The 15,667-nt window shown below is 40.0% G+C and overlaps 1 protein-coding gene across 4 annotated transcripts in view; it reads left to right on the top strand.

The window, feature by feature from the left end:
- NEK11 (NIMA related kinase 11) overlaps positions 1 to 15,667 on the top strand; it is a 277,295-nt gene that overhangs the window by 9,718 nt on the left and 251,910 nt on the right. The window lies entirely within an intron of this gene.

The following is a 15,667-nucleotide window of genomic DNA, read 5'->3' as shown; positions in this document are numbered from 1 at the left end:
AGGAGCCAAACAAGCCTACCTTGAAGACGGAGCCACCAAGCAGCTTTCAGAAGGAAGACAACAACACACAAAAAGCCTTTTTAAAAAATCCTTTTTTTTCTTACATTACTGTTGTTTGAAAGAAAACAAGTGATTTATTTAAAATATGTTGACAGGAGAAGAGTATAGATAAATTACTTTAGTATATTTATTACATTTTCAGACTATTTAAATTCTTTCCTTATACCACTCTGTTGTTCCAGTGTATTGCTTTGGTGGATTTGTGAGTAGAGAAGCTAATGGTTTTGCTAACACTGGATAATACCCCCAGGAAATAGGGAATATTATTCTTTATAAATGTATGAGATGGGGGTAGGGATATCTAAGCTATTTTAATAAATAATATTTTTAAATGTATTTGGATATGCTGGTCTCTTTAATGTTGTCATTGCTGACTACTTCAAGTTTTAAAAACACAAGATTTGTGTAAGCCTATTATTTTAAATGTCACTTTTGTCTAATTTATTCAATGAATTGGAGATGGAAATGGCAGTCCACTCCAGTATTCTTGCCTGGAAAATTCCTTGGACAGAGGAGCCTGGTGGGCCACAGTCCATAGGGTCGCAAAGAGTCGGATGCAACTGAAGCAACTTAGCATTTAGCATTCAGTAAATACAACAAAATGCTTTGAGAATGAATGTACAATATACAAGAAAAAACTATAGGTGTAGGGCAGTTCAAGTTTTTATCCCCTAACAAATAAAGGAAATTTTTTTTTTTTTTGCAAGATGTGTTACAGCAAAGAGTGAGATGAGTTTTGATAGATTCCAAATCCAAGGTTTTTAATGGTTGATGTCACAATATTCTTTGGGCTAACTTTATAGTTTCCTGATGCCAGAACAAAGTGTAACTAGCCCTTCTTGTTCTTGATTCTATTAAAGCAGCCTTCCTTCTTGAGAGAACCTTTCCTCCAGCAGTGTTTGTTGGAACAAGCCAGCTAGCACTGGGCCTGGCACACAGCTGGCAGTTCCCTGTACTGTCACTTGCTCCTGAGGATCATCTGAGAGGGTATCTTGTTTTCCCAGTCCTTTCCCTTTTGAACTGATCTGCTTCCTTTTTTGACATGTGCATTGACCTGGAAGTAGGTATGGGCAGTTTTGGCCAGTACCCACCTCTATAATATTTTGAGCTGAAAATTTGAGTTGTGATACCATCCACCTTTAAATAACTTGGAAAATGAGATTCATCTATAACTTAATCGTTAAAGAAATGAGAAAGCAGAAAACTCTCAGGTTAAAATTAGTTTTGGCTTACTTTATTACTCCTGAGCAGATTTTCCTGGGGAAAAGTTTGGTTGCCATGACATTCATGTATAAATAGTAAACTTAGATTGACCTGTGTGACTTGAAAGTCAACAAGGGAGAAAAAAACAACAACCCATTTGTTACTATTAGCTTCTTGGTCAGTTATTCCTAAGCTTCACTTTTAGAACCAATGATTTGTAGGTTTATATTTACATGGGAAATAGATATAGTTAACACCAAAGATTTCTAAAAGTAGCTTGTGTACTACATTAATTGTGTATAATTTCATGTAGTTTTAAAAATATGCAGTTAATATTATGTGACTCATTGCTTTAAAATACCATGAAATTGAATTTCTGTTCCATAGTCTTAACAGGGATAAAATCACTTTTTATTTCTCAGCTGCTCTCATAGCCCTCTTTACCTAATAATTGTAAGTATGGATGAGCAGTTATGAAACCTTTGACATGTAGGACATACTAATTAGGACAGCATTGCTCTTATTTAATAATCATGTGAAAAGTTTACCCAAAGTTTTAGTTATTTAAAAAGCAAATCCTGAGCATGAGGAAATTTTTGGAGCTGATGGGCATCCTTGTTGTCATGATTGTGGAGATAGTTTTGTGGGCATATACAGATGTCAAAATTTATCAAATTATACACCTTAAATATGTGCAGTGTATCACATGCCAATTATACCTTAATAAGTGTGTATAGGGCTTCCCTGGTAACTCAACTGGTAAAGAATTCACCTGCAATGCAAGGAGACCCCACTTCTATTCCTGGGTCAGGAAGACACCCTGGGGAAGGGATAGGCTACCCAACTCCAGTATTCTTGGACTTCCCTGGTGGCTCAGATGGTAAATAATCTGCCTGCGCTGAGGGAGACCTGGGTTTGGAAGATCCCCTGGAGGAGGGCATGGAAACCAACTCCAGTATTCTTGCCTGGAGAATCCCCGTGGACAGAGGAGCCTGGCAGGCTACAGTCCATGGAGTCACAAAGAGTCAGACACAACTGAGTGACTAAGCACAAAGCACAGTTGTGTTTAGAAAATACAAACCTTGTGAAAAGACAGCTTTCAGAATGGGAGAAAGTAATAGCAAACAAAGCGACTGACAAAGAATTAGTCTCAAAAATATACAAGCAGCTCATGTAGCTTAATACCAGAAAAATAAACGACCCAATAAAAAAAATGGGCCAAAGAACAAAACAGACGTTTCTCCAAAGAAGATATATAAGTGACTAACAAACACATGAAAAGATGCCCAACATCACTCATTATCAGAGAAATGCAAGTCAAAGCACAATGAGGTACCATCTCATGCCAGTCAGAATGGCTGCTATCAAAAAGTCTACAAACAATAAATGCTGGAGAGGATGTGGAGAAAAGGGAACCCTCTTACACTGTTGGTAGGAATGCAAACCACTACAGCCACTATGGAGAACAGTGTGGAGAATCCTTAAAAAACTGGAAACAGAACTGCCATACGATCCAGCAATCCCACTGCTAGGCACACACACCAAGGAAACCAGAGCCAAAAGAGACACATGTACCCCAGTGTTCATCACAGCACTGTTTACAATAGCCAGGACATTGGCAGACGAATGGATAAGAAAGCTGTGGTACCTATACACAATGGAATATTACTCAGCTATTGAACACATTTGAGTCAGTTCTAATAAGGTGGATGAAACTGGAGCCTATTATACAGAGTGAAGTAAGTCAGAAATAAAAACACTAATACAGTATATTAATGCATATATATGGAATTTAGAAAGATGAGAATGATAACCCTATATACGAGACAGCAAAAGAGACTCAGATGTAAAGAATAGACTTTTGGACTCTGGGAGAAGGTGAGGGTGGGATGATTTGAGAGAATAGCATTGAAACATGTATATTACCATATGTGAAATAGATCGCCAGTCCAGGTTCAGTGCGTGAGACAGAGTGATCAGGGCTGGTGCACTGGGACGACCCTGAGGGATGGGATGGGGAGGGGTTTGGGAGGGGGGGTTCAGAATGAGGGACGTATATATACCCATGGCTGATTCATGTCAATGTATGGCAAAAACCACTACAATATTGTAAAATAATTAGCCTCCAGTTAAAATAAATAAATTTTAAAAAATGCAAACCCTGGACCACGGTACATGGAATCTCTGAGGTTGTTAAGCTGGTTGATTTTGCAGTTGCTAGTGATAATCTTGTGAAATCTGATAGCTTAAGCTTAATGTTGCTTTCTTAATCTTTGAGTTCAGACCAATCAATCTTGTTTTTAGATCAGAGAAAAATTAAAGGCTTTGTTTTTCAGGACCTTTATTGAGCAAATGAGGAAGGAAGGTTAAATACATATGTTCTAAGTTTCCAAATTTCTAATAGAAAATTTGGAATATTGAAGCTTTGATTAAAATGTGTCTGGATGTCAGTTTCCTCAAATTCCTATATGTAGTTGGCACTCAGCGTTTTAATTTGAATGGATATTTCCACTTCCCTATTAATTTGAGTTTGGAGAAACCTCTAGAAACCTAATCACGTAGCTATACCTGCCTTCCCTCAGAAGAGATCTGAGGAAAGTTGTAGCCTGGCAGCCCTTGATTTCCTCTCTCCTTCATCTTCCTTCTCATGGGCCTCACTCAAGTACAGATATTGTGGGTTTGGAGGCAAGATCAGACAATGCAGTTTTTACAGTAGCAGATTTGCTATTTGTTGATCAGCTGCTTTTATTTCATGTGCTCTTTGAAAGATATTTCAGTACAATGATTATTGAGCTTTAACTATTAATAATTTCCATTATTTTCAGAATTATTTTATAAATGAAAATTATAAGATGGTTCAATGACAGATGTTATATGCAAGGCAGTTTAACATTGCTTAGGAATGGGTGTTTGATATGGATGGGACTTGACACATACCTGAAGTAAGCCTTACTCTCTTTAAAAAGGTTGAATTTTGAACTCAGAAGGGGTAAGGTGTATTCAACAGGTTTTGAAAACCAAGAGCAGTAGATAATTTCCTCTAGGTAAAGCTTATTTTAGCATTATTTTGCTCTCTGCACAATAACAGAAACTTCATGTGTGTGTGTCTTTGTATATATGTACGTAAACACAAAAACTGTGGATATGTATATATGTGTGTGTGCATATATACATACACATAAACACACAAGTATGTATGTGTGTGTGTGTGTGTATTCACACATGTACATTCTTGATTTCATAGTTTTTCAGTTCAGCACTAGTTTCAGCAGCAGAGGTTGTACTCAGCTGACAACAAATATCCTGGTCTGATGGATGAAGTGGTTAGGGCTCAGTGTTTCATATATTGGAGAGACACTGGAGTGCCCTGTGGGGAACTTCCACTTTATACTAATTCAAAAGGCGGTAATATGGCCCCCTCATTGAAAAGCACCTGCTGGGACCCCTGACTCCCCTGCCACCGCTGCGTGGGGTGATGTGGGATGTCCCTTCGGTAGCTGCCTCTGACTCATCTCATGCCATTAGCTAGACTCTCTCCAGGATTCCTTGGAAACTGTGTGCTTGCCTGAATAATTTACTACCTAGAGATCAATTATTCATAACTCATTATTACAACTGATATAAAACCTAAAGGTGGAGTCATTCTGCCCCTCATGAATATCCAACAGATCATCAGGAGATTGCAGTAGAGTTTTAAGTCCTCATGGTCCCCACTGCCTGTTTGTCTGAAGGGATCCCAGAGAGAACAGCCTTCTGAAATGGAACCAGAGAGGATGAAAGCAGCAGATGACTCCCTGCTGGTCATGCTGCACTGCTTCATCTCTTCACGCTGTTTGTCCTTTTAATTCTGGCCTTATTTACACCTAGAAATAAAATTTCAGTTTGGGAGAATTTAGAAGACATTTATAGCACTGTTGGTTTATTAAACTACTCCTGGGAGGCAAACAATGATGCAAAACTTGTCCTTAGAATATCTTTTCTGGGACAAAATGCACTAGGTACGTATAGTACCTTTTATTGACATTAGTCATGCTGCATTTGCTTGTTCCATCAGTTATATCTGAGTTGTATTTTATTTATTTTTTAGCCCATATCTTTTATATAAAAAGAAATGCTATATTTTTTTCACATATAATGTATAAAAAGCATTCTAATAAAAGTGTGGAAGTATAACCAAAAGAAGCCTAATTATTTTTTCTATTAAGGAAATAGGAAATTGTTTGACTTAAGCCAGACTGATTAATTTAAAAAATAATCACCAGTCTTTTAAATACATGTAGAAAATAGTTGAAGAGTTTGAAGTTCAGTTACTTTCGCCGTGAAGCAGAGGTTTGCTTTTGGTGTTTGGCTGCTGCTGGGTTCACTAGCGTTGATGAATGGGCAGAAGTCTGTGAGTTTCGCATTCTGGGAGCCATCTCAGTGTGGTGGCCCTTTCTTAATTACCAAAGATAGATAGGTATTGATTTTGAGCATAAGATTTCTAAGATGCTGGGGTTAATCTTCCCCCGATTAAAAACCCCAGCCTATAGATAAAAATCCCAAACTGTTGAGAAAGGATTTTTTAGTAGCATTCTCAGATTTTTTGTGTGCTGATATTGGTTCTCCAAATGAAATGAAGGCTAAATATCTAAGCAAGATTTAAATGGCCTGAACCCATACTTTTCACACTGAACCGTACATATGATGTCCCAGATGACCCACGAAGCAGGATTTTAAATATGGATTTCATTTTACAATTGTGAAAATACATGTGTAATTTTTAAAAATTTAGGGCAAATATGACTATGTCATGGAGTAGAATAAAATTTGCATAATTTTGAAATTTTAATATAATTTTAATTGATTATACGTTTATATGGCTCAAAAAATATAAAAAGCTGTGCTGTGAAAAGTCTCCTCTCATCCTTGTCCCCCTTTTTCTGAGTTCCCATTCTCTTCCCTGAGATATAATGGGTTTGTTTCCCGTGGATCCTTCCAGAGATGCTTTGTGCATCTACAGGCATATCTGGAATACAGATTCTTACTTTTGTCCTCTTCTGATAAAAACTAGCATATTATACACTTCTGTTTCATGCTTTTTTTTCATATGCCAAGATATCTGGGAGAGCTTTGCATGTCGGTATATAGAGAATGGATGGAATCACTGATTCAGTGGACATGAACTTGGGCAAACTGCAGGAGATATTGAGGGACAGAGAACCTGGTGTGCTGCAGTCCATGGGGTCCTGAAAAGCTGAACACAACTTGGCTAAACAACAACAACATATAGAGAATGTTTCCATTCTTTAACAACTATATAGTTATTACATTCCACTATATGACTGCAGTATAATTTAGCTACTTTCCTGTTGCTATACATTTGGGTTGTTCTTAATCCTTTGGTATTAAAAACACTGCTGCAGTGAATAACCCTGAACATTTATCTTTTCACAAACACGTCGGTTTCTTACATGAATTTTTAAAGTAAAGCATGAGATTTCAGACATGTTCTGCTTTTGGCAGTTCTGTCCCAGGGTAGTTTTTCCTTCTTTGCTACTAGAGGTATTTTGCTGGAAAAGTTTGAGAAGCACTGCTGGAAACTTCTTATAGAGGTCTCATGGCAAGATGATTTTTTCACTTTTTGAAATAACTTGGCTGTGACGTGATAGTGACAACAGTATTACTTTGCCATCCTGTGTGTCTTGGAGGTGATGTAAGAAAGGGTGTAAATCTGGTGGCAAGTCATTTATGAACGAAAATCATGTTGTGAAACTGTCTAGTTTGTGGCGGAGGCAAGCATTCGATACCATGAAACATTTACAGCTGTGATTTTTGGGAACTAGCTCAGCCTTTAGAGTACCTGAAAATGTGGACAGGTGTTCTGTGCAAAAGTGGTTACATGATTAAATGAGTTTGGAAAACGTTGTATTCCACAGAGTTAAGACAGTTGGCTAAGGAACTCTTCAGAGCCTGAAATCTGCTGGCTACACTGTGACCGTTCCAGAGCTTTCACGGAGTGTTCAGCCACTGGACTCCCTTCCCCAGCCTCTCTGACTAGCACTGGTGTTCTGAGGAGCCATCTCAGGAGTTACTACCCATGTTGAACACCGTGGTACCAAGTGGAAGTTGTTGGTCACAAGGATCTGTGGTATCTAAGTTCACAAGAGATTCAGAAAGAGGAATAGGAATGAAAGTCACGGTTTTAATGACGCTGTTTCATGACGCTGACCGTCATGACCAGCAGGTGGCGGTAAAGTGACATGCAGACCGGCTACTGACAGGGCAGCATTTCTACCTGTAGGGTTAACTCAAGTCCTCACGCCATCTTCACTTGGTTATAGTCTACTCATATTTTAACTTCACTGGTAAATGAATAAGAGGCTAAAAATAGATCATTAATGTACTTTTAATTTCTCTCTAGGAAAGGAAAAGTAAGCTGAAAGAAAACCTCTTATCTTCACAGACTATTTTAACTGACCTGAAATAGGTTTGTTTTTTCTTGCCATCCTGTATTAGATGGACATTTCCTAGTTTCAGTCTATATTGAAAGAAAAAGCCATACATTTGACTAAACTTCACTCTACTGTCCTTGAGCATGGCCAAGAGCAGCTTCACCTAACGAGCATCCAGCTGAGGGCTGTGGCCACTGTCCTCCAGGAGCTTGCATTGGGCTGAAAATAGGATTTGAATGCAAATAGCTCTATCAGACGGGCCATGGGGTGGGAGGGGTCAGGGTCTCTTAAAGGTTGAGAGAGCTCTGGACCACTTCTATTCTTTGAGACCTTGTAAAGCAGGGTAGCAAAAATGGGATATATTTTTAGTTTAAACACAAAAAAATTAAAAATGCAAACATGTGATGCAGTGTGACTGTATTGCTCACAAGATAATTATAGAATTACTATAAATTATAATTCCTAGTGTGTTATAGCTGGAGTGGCCCAGAAATGGGAAATATATTTAAAGTTGGGGAGGGACATAGTTCAGAGCTGCCAGTGTATATGTGTGACAGAGGGTGCAATTGGGCTTAGAGCTCTGGTCAAGAGACAACGTTCAAAGCCCTTGAGGAATCTGCAGCCCTGAGCAGAAGGACATTTTAATTATTTTGTGAGAAGCACTGATGCAGATGATAAACCCAGGGTAGCTGCAAGGAAGAGAGGCTCTTCCAGGGAAGGGCACCTGGTTACCTGATGGGTGTGGCATTGCTGGGATGGCCTAGGGAGTGGTTATAGCTTAGGTTGATGGGTGTCTCCTGATGTGTAGGACCAGTTTGATGACCCTCCAGAAGTGCAGCTGGGCAGCCTTTCCTCCTGTCCCTCCCTCCTCTTCACTCCAAGGCTGAGCTGGCTTTGCCTCTCTTGATGTAGCAGAGTAGGGCTGATGTCCTCATTAACTAGCTAGACCATATCCCACCCCAGGGACAGGAGGGCTACGATGCCTCGCTGTTCCCGGGTGAGGAGCGAGGTCTCTCTTGAGGATCTATCTCGCTGAGTCCCACAGGGAAAAATAAAGAGACCCAGTTTATATCAGCCAAATGCTTGATGCCGCAGAGTCGTTCAGTCAGGGGCGATTAGGAAGCAGTGTGTACCTTGAGTAACGCATGGAGTGAGTGGGTGGGTTCCTCACTGTCAGGTGCTGCTCTAGGCCTGGGATATAGCGGTGAACACAGCAAAGTCAGTTCTCAGTGCGAGTAGGGGAGCATTCTGGTGGAGCTGAGGAGAGAGGGAGACGAGGAATAAGTCAGGTCATGTAATGTGGTGAAATGTGATTAAGTGCTACGGAAAGAATAAGACGTAGAAAGACGATGGGAGTGCTGGGTGTGTATCTGTCTGATCTGTGCTTGTCCATGGTTCATATTATGTTTGGTATTAGAACGGTAATCAATAGTGACTCTAACAAAAACAGCTGAGATAAAAGACCATCAGAAGGCATTTTGGAGCAAAACCTGTCACTAAAGCTCTTGTTTTCCTAACAGCAGAGGGATATAACATTTTTGCATATGTTTATATTTCTAATGTGTGTTATTCAGTTCCTTTTTTCTGGAAGTGGGAACCAGGTTACAGGGGAAAAAAGATGACTGTGGGCTGGGAAGATGGCCCTTGAATTTTTCTCTGAAGGGTTTTAACCTCATTTCACTGCCTTGAGGTTCAGTAGAGACGTCTATGACATCTCTGGCTGGTTCACACTGCCTCTGCCTCGTTGTGTGTCCTTTTCTGCTGCAGAGATTTTACACCAGGACGAATGATGCTGTGGTGTTGGGTTGAGTGAGATCTCAAAGGGGATAGCTCCCCGCTGTTAGGAACCAAGTGTTTTTAGACGGGCATTCAGCTTCACATAGTGCCTCCATCAGCAGCCAGCTGCATACTCTTTGTTTTCTCATGATCAGGGTCAGTGATGGGGGCCCTCAGGAAGTCCTCCATGTGGGGCCTGAAAGCCTCCAGACACCTTCATTAATGATTTCCCTCAGAGAGCACATGGGTCTAGTGCTCAGTGACTACTTTGTTATTTTTAATTGTCACCCTGAGATATAGGTGCCTCCCTTCTGAAAGATGGACTGTGCACTGCAGTGAGGAAAACATGCAGCATTTGACGGGGTCTCTGAGCAGAGCCCCTCTTGGTGGGAGGGCAGGCCAGTGTGCTGTCCATGGTGCTGGCCTCATCACTGCGCTTCCAGATGTGGGCCTGCTCTCTGCCTTGAAAAAGGATAGCCCAACAGAGCCAGTGCCTTCCATGGGTGGGCACCTCCTTCTGTCCTCGGCTCCCAATCTCAGAGAAAGCCAAACTGGCTCTGAGTCAGGGCTATTTATTTAGACACTGAAGAATCTCCTCTTCAGGCTGAGGGCTGAAAGCTGCTGCTGATAAGCTGACAAGCTGGATATTGCTTGTCATTGTAGTCTGTATAAATGAAACACATGGACTCATCTCCATCTCATTATGTCCGAAAGTCTCCATCACAGTTCCCTTTCCATAGCGGTAGTCACTGTGGAGAGGTGATGGGCGTAGCTCTAGGGGGTGCTAGAGAGCCGAGAATAAACATAAGATGTCCTGTATCATAACTTGAGTATTTAACTTTGAAATACTTCAAAATTTCACTTTGAAAAGAATTTCACTTTGAAAACAAACTCTGTAATTAATTAAGGATGAAGTGTTTTATTTTCCTTTGTTTTAACTTTCTATGAATATGAAAGTCATCAAAGTTGATCCTGAAAATCCCAGAAATTTGTTTTTTTTATATTGTTTCCCATTAATTATAGTATAACTTTTTCGTTTGAAAAAACAAAGTACTTCAACAGCATCATTTCATTTGAGTTTTCAGTAATTCAATGAGGATGCTTCAAGTAAAAACTTCTTTAAAAAATTCTAGGTAAACTATAAGGTATTACTGATCTCTAGTTCAGGAGGACCCGTAATACTAAAAATATATTTTCAGATTATTTTAAGGAGAAGCATTATTATTCTTGGGTCTCAGGAAAATAGAGTTTAGTTCATTGAAACTACTATGAATTGCATCAGTTTTATTTCAGGGTATTTTTTCTGAAGCTGGAGATACAAATAAAGAGGAAATTGTATTATATATGTCAATTTTGCTTTTCATCTGTATTCTTGAAGAGCTAGGGTATAGCTTTTCTAACTTAATAGTCATATTTCCCTGACATAATTTAGAATTTTAGAGGTGCAACCCACAAGAAATAAAGCCTAATTGTAAAATGTAATAAAAATCCCATCAGAGAGTCTCGTCCTTCATGGGAGCTCTGTCAATGTACTTAATCCTTCCATATAGTTCCTTCAGGAACTGAACCAAATTAAGATCTCTCCACATGGTGTAAGGTATATGTATTTAATGGCACTTGAATCAGAGTTTGCACATAGTTGATTCCTGTTTGACCTTTTCTACTGACTTTAGAAAGTCAGTTTTTAAGTGAGCCCACTGGTGGTAGCGTTGCTCTGAGTACCTGATTTGTGTGAGCAGATAAAGACATTTCAGTTTCTGTAAATGTTTCTATGGCCTCCTGACTTCCTCACCTGTGACCGTGGTCTCACAGGCCTTCCATGTTAAGAACATTTACAGCAGCGATAGACACATAGATAACTGACTGATTTGAGCCCTGCCTCACTTTATCAAACGTGTAAAAGCGAAATTGATCCAGTGACCAAGAACGAGTTTGGTCCATTTAACAAGAGTCAGTTATATACAGCTTTTATGTTTGAATATGAAAGGTGGGACTGGCTATAAACTTTTTGGGGTGCAGTAAAAAATGAAAATGCGGAGCCCCTTGTTTAAAATGATTGAGAATTTTAAGCTTGTGATAACAGAGCAGTAAATCAAGTCATCCCTTCCGGTCATCAGGTCGTGTGCACCTGCATAGGCCCCGTACCCAGGAAGCCAGCCCTGAGCACGGCCTAGCAATGGAGATTGCTGTGGAGAAGGGGCACCAGCAAATAGAGTCTCCCCCATGTGACAGACCTAAGGCAAAGTTCAGTAGCTTCAGAGTGGTTACTATTTTGGTTCCAGGGGTCTAAAGATAATTAGCAAGGGTGAAGTAATCTTGTTTGAACAGATCTTTATAACCTCACATGAAGTCTTAACATAAAGGCCTGGGAGGCCATGTTTAACAAGAGGAAATATGCTTTGTTTTGTTCTTTGTCAATGGACTTTCATTGCTTTCCTCATTGAGGCAATTTGTCTAGCCTTCTGATGATTAACTGAGTTGAAGTTTATCTGTACAGTGTTCTCTGGGGTGAAGGACGATAGGTTAATCATAGGCAGTGTTCCACATTCACTCCATTTACTTTCCTAATTTTTCCTGCTGCCTGAGAGCAAATGGCCCTAGCTTTGCTCCTTCACCTGTTATGCAGTTTTATATTTCTAGAGTCTAAAGGAAATCTCTATTTGAATATCTAGGCAGTGTCTGAAATTTATCAAATCAAGTGGAAAGTATCCTTTTCTGGTAGTTACCACTCCCAATGCTGAATAATGCTAAATAGTATCACATGTGACTGCCTTCTCTGCCCACCACATATTCAGTTACCTGCCAGTTCTTCCTTAAGAATCTTTCAAATTTACCTTTATTCTCCACTGTGATCTCACTATAAGCATTTGTGATTTTTACATCTGTAGTTGCTTCCTGGCTGATGGGCGACTACTTTTGCCTCAAGCTCAAAGGTAACTGTTTTTCAAAATGCTATTTTTGTAATGTCACTCTCTTGCTAAAGATCTTACAGCTCTCGAATCCCTTCTGCCAGACAAAATGCAAATTAAGCCTCATGTTCAAGACATTCTGTCAGCTGGACCCTCTCTCTCTCTGTCTGAATCATATCAGTAATTATTCCCCAACATGACCAGTTCACTTCCCCTCCCCACACTTCTAGGAGAGAATGTGTGCAAAGGCATTTTAGCCTTTAAGCTGGAAAGTTTTTCTGGTTCATATTGCAAGGTTAAAAATGTCCTTTTTGTTGACCAGAGAGCCCCAAGATCAATGGCAAGCTGCCAAGTGCCATCTACTCTTTGGTTATATGGTGATGCACAGACTGCCCCATAGCACTGTGGGTACACTGCTACATATAGGTTCTGTCACCTTGAATTCAGTTCCGTAGTTATGCAGAACCTTGTAATTGTTTCCTAACAACAATTTTTGTACATGGCAGCTCTTCACGTAAAATCTAAGCTGCTAGGACTTCCCTGGTGGTCCAGTGGTCAAGAATCCACCTGCCAATGCAGGGAACAGGGGTTCAATCCCTGGTCTGGAAAGATTCCAGATTCTTCAGGGCAACTAAGCGCATGCACCACAGTTACTGAGCCCACGCTCTAGAGCCCACAAGCCAAAGCTACTGAAGCCCACGTGCCTAGATCCTGACCCCGTGCTCTGCAATAAGAGAAGCCACTTCTTGCTGCAACTAGAGAAAGCCCACACAGCAGTGAAGACCCAGCACAGCCAAAAATAACTAAATAAAATTAAAAAATAAAAATCTAAGTTCCTAGAAGACATGAATGGAGCCTTTGAGGTTTTTTTGTTTTTGCTTTTTGCATGCCTCATGGCACCCAGTGAGAACCCCATGAATGGTATGAAAAGACAAAACTATATGACACTGAAATGTGAACTCCCCAGGTCGATAGGTGCCCAATATGCTACTGGTGAAGAGTGGAGAAATAGTTCCAGAAGGAATGAAGAGACTGAACCAAAGCAGAAACAAAGCCCAGTTGTGGATGTGTCCAGTGGTCAAGTGAATTCCAATGCTGTAGAGAACCATATTGCATAGGAACCTAGAATGTTAGGTCAAGGTAAATGTTAGGTCAATGAATCAAGGTAAATTGGAAGTGGTCAAACAGGAGATGGCAAGAGTGAACATTAACATTTTGGGAATCAGTGAACTAAAATGGATGGGAATGGGCAAATTTAATTCAGATAACCATTATATCTACTACTGTGGGCAAGAATCCCTTAGGAGAAATGGAGTAGCCCTCATAGTCAACAAAAGGGTCCAAAATGCAGTACTTGGGTGCAATCTCAAAAATGACAGAACGATCTCTCTTCGTCTCCAAGGCAAACTGTTCAATATCACAGTAAGATAGGGCCCAACCACTAATGCTGAGAAGATAAAGTTGAATGCTTCTATGAAGACCTATAAGACCTAGAACTAACACCAAAAAAGATGTCCTTTTCATCATAGGGAACTGGACTGAAAAAGTAGGAAGTCAAGAGATACCCAGAGTAACAGGCAAGTTTGGCCTTAGAGTGCAAAATGAAGCAGGGCAAAGGCTAACAGAGTTTTGCCAAGAGAATGCACTGGTCATAGCAAACGCCTTTGTCCAACAACACAAGTGAAGACTCTACACATGGACATCACAAGATGGTCCATACCAAAATCAGATTGATTGTATTCTTTGCAGCTGAAGATGGAGAAGCTCTATACAGTTAGCAAAAGAAAGACTAGGAGCTGTCTGTGGCTCAGATCATGAACTCCTTGTTGCCTAATTCAGACTTAAATTGAAGAAAGTAGGGAAAACCACTAGGTAATTCAGGCATGACCTAAATCAAATCCCTTATGATTATACAGTGGAAGTGACAAATAGATTCAAGGGATTAGACCTGATAGACAAGAGTGCCTGAAGAACTATGGACAGAGATTTGTGACATTGTACAGGAGGCGGTGATCAAAACCACCCCCAAGAAAAATAAATGCAAAAAAGCAAAATGGCTGTCTGAGGAGGCCTTACAAATAGCTGAGAAAAGAAGACAAGTGAAAGGCAAAGGAGAAAAGGAAAGATCTACCTATCTGAATGCAGAGTTCCAAAGAAAGCAAGGAGAGATAAGAAAGCTGTCCTAAGTGCACAATGCAAAGAAATAGAGGAAAACAATAGAAAGACTAGAGATTTCATCAAGAAAATTAGAGATACCAAGGAAACATTTCATGCAAAAATAGGTACAATAAAGGACATAAATGGTATGGAACTAACAGAAGTAGAAGATATTAAGAAGAAGTGGCAAGAATACACAGAACTGTAAAGGAAAGATCTTTATGACTCAGATAATCACGATGGTGTGATCACTCACCTAGAGCTAGATATTCTGGAGTGTGAAGTCAAGTGGGCCTTAAGAAGCACTATGAACAAAGGTAGTGGAGGTGATGGAATTCTAGCTGAGCTATTTCAAATCCTAAAAGATGATGCTGGGAAAGTATTGCACTCAATATGACAGAAAATATGGAAAACTCAGCAGTGGCCACAGGAATGGAAAAGGTCAGTTTTCATTCCAATCCCAAAGAAAGGCAATGCCAAAGAATGCTCAGACTACTGCACAGTTTCATTCACTTCACATGCTAGCAAAGTAATGCTCAAAATTCTCCAAGCCAGGCTTCAACAGTACATGAACTGAGAACTTCCAGATGTTCAAGCTGGTTTTAGAAAAGGCAGAGGAACCAAAGATCAAATTGCCAACATCTGGTGGACCATAGAAAAAGCAAGAGCATTTCAGAAAATTATCTTCTGCTTGATGGACTACACTGAAGCCTTTGACTGTGTGGATCACAACAAACTGTGGAAAATTCCTCAAGAGATGGGAATACCAGACCATCTTACCTGCATCCTGAGAAAGCTATATGCAGGTCAAGAGGCAGCAGTTAGAACCGAACATGGAACAATGGACTAGTTCAAAATTGGAAAAGGAGTGTGTCAAGGCTGTATATTGTCACCCTGCTTATTTAACGTATTTGCAGAGTAAATCATGTGAAATGCAGGGCTGGATGAAGCACAAGCTGGAATCAAGATTGCTAGCAGAAATATCAGTTACCTCAGATTTGCAGAAGACACCACCCTTATGGCAGAAAGCAAAGAGGAACTAAGAGCCTCTTGAAAGAGGAAAGTGAAAAAAGCTGGCTTAAAGTACATTCAAAAAATGAACATCATGGCATCTGGTCCCATCACTTCATT

The sequence above is a fragment of the Capricornis sumatraensis genome, chromosome 1 (genome assembly GCF_032405125.1).
Source record: "Capricornis sumatraensis isolate serow.1 chromosome 1, serow.2, whole genome shotgun sequence".
NCBI lineage: Eukaryota > Metazoa > Chordata > Mammalia > Artiodactyla > Bovidae > Capricornis > Capricornis sumatraensis.
Note: the sequence above shows the minus strand (reverse complement) of the source record. Positions and strands in the feature narration are given on the sequence as shown.